General features: G+C 53.9%; 1 protein-coding gene across 1 annotated transcript in view; it reads left to right on the top strand.

The window, feature by feature from the left end:
* The first annotated feature begins 4,955 nt into the window (after positions 1 to 4,955).
* Positions 4,956 to 5,000, top strand: part of LOC137625274 (zinc finger protein OZF-like) — a 70,474-nt gene continuing 70,429 nt past the window's right edge. The window contains exon 1 of the mRNA XM_068356073.1: positions 4,956 to 5,000. This exon is cut by the window's right edge and continues 80 nt beyond it. The gene's annotated coding sequence lies outside the window, so the exon portion shown is untranslated.

The following is a 5,000-nucleotide window of genomic DNA, read 5'->3' as shown; positions in this document are numbered from 1 at the left end:
TAGTGCCCTTAGGGCCAGGTGCTGTGCTTACGAGGCGGCCCACGTCGACGCCGCTGCGCGCCAATGCAATTGGAGGGAAACTGCTTGCACAGCTGGCAGCGAGACACCCGAGGCAGATCATCCGAATGCAACTGTCGCTGGCACAGGTAGGGGTCCCCCACCCCTTCCCTGCGGGAACTGCGGCGGGTGCCACGCCTCTGGCAGAGCCTCATGCCTCGCTAAGTCCGCCGTATGCAACGGGTGCCGCAAGCAGGGCCACTACTACAAATGCTGCAGAAAATCACAGGCAAAATCAACAGGATCCCCGGCAGACGTGTCTAGTGCTGTGTCTAGCACTGTGCTTGTTGCGGGCGCCAACCTCACCCGCCACCCAGTAGTGGAGATGACAGTCATCCACACCAACACAGGAGTACGAGTGCCTGTCACCGCCGTGGCGGACACTGGGGCACAGGTATGTGTGGGGGGCCCCTCCTTGCTATCGCACCTCCAAGTCCGCCCAGCAGCCCTTACACCCCGTGCCGGCTTGCGGGATGTGGCAAACCTCCCCCTGAAGTGCCTTGGATCTGCCGTGTGCCATGTCACCTTGCAAGGCCGCACCATGGAGCAGGACGTGTACTTCGTGCAGTCAGCAAAGCACCTCTTCCTGTCGCTGGATGCCTGCAGGGACTTAACACTGGTACCCAAGGAGTTCCCCCACCCCTCCCCCGCGGTGGCACACGTGAGCCTGTTCGATGGCACGGCCAGACGGGCCGGCCCGGCCAGGTACCACCCCGACCCGCCGAGGTGCCCCTGCCGCCCCAGGAGGAACATGCGGCCAGGTTGGAAGCTTGGCTCCTGCAACATTTCGCCACGACAACATTCAACACAGCCAGGAAGCCACTGCCAGTGATGCAGGGGAAATCGCACTACAGCCACCTCCTCCCAGGAACCACGCCTTATGCATGCCATACCCCAGCATCAGTGCCAAAACACTGGGAAGAGGAAGTGAAGGCCCAGATCGAAGAAGATGTCGCCCATATGGTGGTCGTCGCCAAGAAGTCAGGACAGCCACGCCGTACAGTTGACTACCAGCGCCTCAATGCATCCTGCCTACGGGAGACACACCACACCCCCGCCCCATTCGACATGGTGTCCGGGGTACCTAAGCACACATTCAAGACCGTGGCGGACGCGTACTGGGGATACCACCAGGTGGAGTTAGACGAAGAAAATCGTGACCTAACCACATTTATCACCCCCTGGGGGAGATTTCGTTACCGTCGTACCCCCATGGGGCACTGCTCCGCCGGCGATGCGTATACTCGACGATTTGACGACGCCATCCAGGACATCCAGAGGAAATATTAGTGCGTAGACGACACCTTGCTCTATGACGACAGCATCGAAGGGGCTTTCTGGCATGCCTACGACTTCCTCGAAACATGCGCAGCCAAGGGTGTTACCCTGAAGCCGGAGAAATTCCAATTTGCAAGAAGGGAAGTGGACTTTGTGGGCTTCAACCTAGCTGGGAAGTCTACAAGCCAGCAGAGGAACGTTTGGCAGCTATCGAGAACTTCCCGATGCCACGTCAGCCCTCTATCACCGACATAAGGGCTTGAGATGGATTCGTCAACCAGCTGGCGGCCTTCCTCGCAACAGCCCCCATCATGAACCCATTCAGGGAACTCCTCAAAAAACCAACCGGGAAGTTAGTGTACTGGGACGAGGCACTCCGCACCAAATTCCATCATGCCCAAGACATGATCTGCCAATTAGCAAAGGACGGGTTGGCCTACTACGACAGTAGCCGCCCACAGCAGCGATCAACGACTGGAGCAAAGAAGGCATAGGGTTTGCAATCCTTCAACAGTATTGCGCATGCAGCTCCGCCAACACGCCCTTCTGCTGCACGGGCGGGAGGCGCCTGGCACTATGCGGCAGCCGCCATCTCACCACTGCCGAAGCTGGCTATGCTGTTGTGGAGGGGGAGGCCCTCGCGGTAGCTTGGTGTCTCCAGAAGGCGAGGCTGTTCTTGCTGGGGTGCCCCAACCTCACCGTTGTGACGGACCACCGCCCGTTAACCAAGTTGCTGGGGGATCGGGCCCTCACGGAAATCTCCAACCCCCGTCTCTTCAGGCTGAAGGAGAGAACCCTGCAGTACCGATTCAAGGTCAAGTATCTGCCGGGGAAGCGTAACAGCGCGGCAGACTTCCTGTCACGATACCCCGCCTTGAAAGCCGATCCCAGCGCCCACGACGTGGACCTCGACGAAGACCTCACCGACGCCATAGCAGCCGCCGTCTTGGCAGCAGTAGAGCACGACAGCTGTGTCGTGGACGAGGCGAGGGTTAGGCATGCCGCTGTCAGCGACCCAGTGTATCAGCTGCTCATGGCTAGGGGCCTGGCCGGGGACTGGGCCGACAGGAAGTCCCAGGAAGTTGCATGCCTTCGGCCCTTCTACGGTGTCAGGGAGAGGCTGGCCGTTATCCAAGACTTGGTGACATACACATTCGAACAGGGCAACGTCCGCCTAGTTATCCCGGAGCCTCTCCGTCAGCAGGTGGCTGCCAACCTACACGCGGGGCACCAAGGCCTGGACTCGATGCAACGACGAGCGCGCCAGACGGTGTACTGGCCTGGACTCTAGGGGGACCTGCAATATTACCGATCCTCGTGTGAAGAATGCGACGTACACGCACCATCCCAGGCCGCGGAGGAACTCATCATCACGCCGCCCCCAGAATACCCCTTCCAGATGACGGTAGCGGATATGTTCCAGCACGACGGACACTCTTACATGGCCTACGCAGACAGGCTCACAGGTTGGCTGGAGCTGGCCCACTTCCCCCACAGCACCTCCTCCTCTCACATCAAGACCCAGCTACGTCGCTACTTCGCCAGGTGGGGGGCCCCGGAGCAAATCTCCACGGACGGTGGAACCAATCTGGCAAGCGAGGAAATGGTGGAATTTTTCAAGTTATGGGGCATATCCCTGCGTCTATCATCCACCCAGTACCCGCAGTCCAATGGCAGGGCAGAGGCCGCAGTCAAGGTCGGGAAGCGGATAATAATGGCAAACACGGGCAGCGGCGGCAACCTCGACACGGACAAGTCTTCTATGGCTATGTTGCAGTACCTCAACACCCCCCTCCGCAGAATAAATAAGTCACCTGCCCAGATGGCAGCGGGCAGGCAGCTCCGAGACGGCGTACCTACGGCCTGCTGGCACCTCACGGTAGACAAACTCTGGGAGGCAACCTTACGGCAAAGAGAACGTCAGATGGCTGACAGCGGTGCTGCCCTCACCGGGAACTGACCCTCCAGAAAGCTTCCAGTTATCAACCTGGGATCCCAAGTGCCAGTGCAAAATCAGGCTACTAAGCTGTGGGACCATACCGGTACCGTGGCGGAAACGCTCCCATACCGACAATACTTAGTCAGACTGAACGGCAGCTGGCGCCTCTCCCTCCGTAACAGAAAGCACCTGCGTCTCACATCATCGGGGCCCCAGCCTGGGCGGGCCACACCTGCTACGCATCCAGCCACGCCTACGCCCGAGCAGCCACCGGTCAGTCACCCTACGCCCAGCCCATAAGCAGTACGGGAGCCACGCCCATCACGGCGCACTAGAAGGCCAGCGTGGATGGATGACTACATGTGATGTCATTAACGGTCATATACCTTCTCTTATGTGATCACGTACATTACAGTAGCACCTGCTTATATTTTTATTGTATCTGCTCCTCATATTATTTTATGAACATGTATTACCTACACATTGTATTTTACACTACTGGCAGCTATGTATCTGTCTCCCTATTCTTGCACATGCATCCAATTTAATCCATGTATATCCATGTATTATTTTTTATCATTGCCTCTCCATGTATACCCATGTATTAATCTTGGGGGGGGGTGATGGATTACCTGCAAGTACGATATGTTTTCCCATGGCGGGCAGGCGCCAAGTGAGTGTGCCGGTTGCAGAGAACAACTGAGTTTAGTCTGTACTCGAGGACGCAATAAACCACATGCCTCCACCACCGTGTATCTCTTCTCCCATCTTGACATCCAATACCCCTTAAAGAGTAAAATTTATTCGGGGTGAGGATTGCTATGTGTCATATCAAAAAATATGTCCCCTGATATTATGTGATATCCTTAAAGATTAAAGATATATTAAGGATACTCGCGCCAGAAGTTAGAATTCTGGAGACCTATGGTTAATTCTCTGGGAGTATCACTGTAGCAAATATCCCTTAGAAAGCTACCTTAAGGAACCTTCCATCAGGACGACATGGCTCAGCTCAAAAAAGACATGGCAAAAAGAGAGGCAAGGCCAAAATGTAGGAAGAAGAGCTAAAATAAAACAGATTCAAGAATAAAATGGATGTATTATAAAGGGAAAACAGGAAACTGGTCCAAGATCGTCAAAGATTATAAAGGGAAGACTATAAAGTCGTTGGAATTTCCCTAAATATTTTCCCTCGGTAGTAGAGCATGTTGGCAGCAGATGGTGCTGATCAGTTCGGTGTTTACATTCTGGACTAGAAAACTTCTATTGTCACTACTGTATAATAATGATAAATACATATATGATGTTTTAAGTGCATATTCTGTATAAAAGAAAAAATAATTACAGCAGTGTATTGCTGTTGAGGGCTTGAGTACCACCATTAGATTCCTCCCCCAAGTAAATATTAGGTGAGGGTGTTATCGATAGATGGGGCTGCTTTAAAAGCTAATACGCATGCTTCTTTTGTGAAGTAGCTTTTTGGTCTTTCTTTTCTTTTAAATTTGTTTTTTATCTTTAAGGAATTTTGGGTCTGTGGGGGTGAGTAACGAGACCTACTGATGGGAGGATCTCAAAATGGAACACAGAACGACACATGAGCCACAACTATGGTAAAATAAGACAGTGAGATTGAAAGCCTGAGAGCCCTCTTCTAGTCTTCTTCAGTTTGCGTTGAGACTTCGTGAGTGTTAAACATATGTGAATTGTGCTCATAAAATCTTCTGTG

The sequence above is a fragment of the Palaemon carinicauda genome, chromosome 32 (genome assembly GCF_036898095.1).
Source record: "Palaemon carinicauda isolate YSFRI2023 chromosome 32, ASM3689809v2, whole genome shotgun sequence".
Classification (NCBI taxonomy): domain Eukaryota; kingdom Metazoa; phylum Arthropoda; class Malacostraca; order Decapoda; family Palaemonidae; genus Palaemon; species Palaemon carinicauda.
This window is presented reverse-complemented; position numbering and strand designations above follow the sequence as displayed.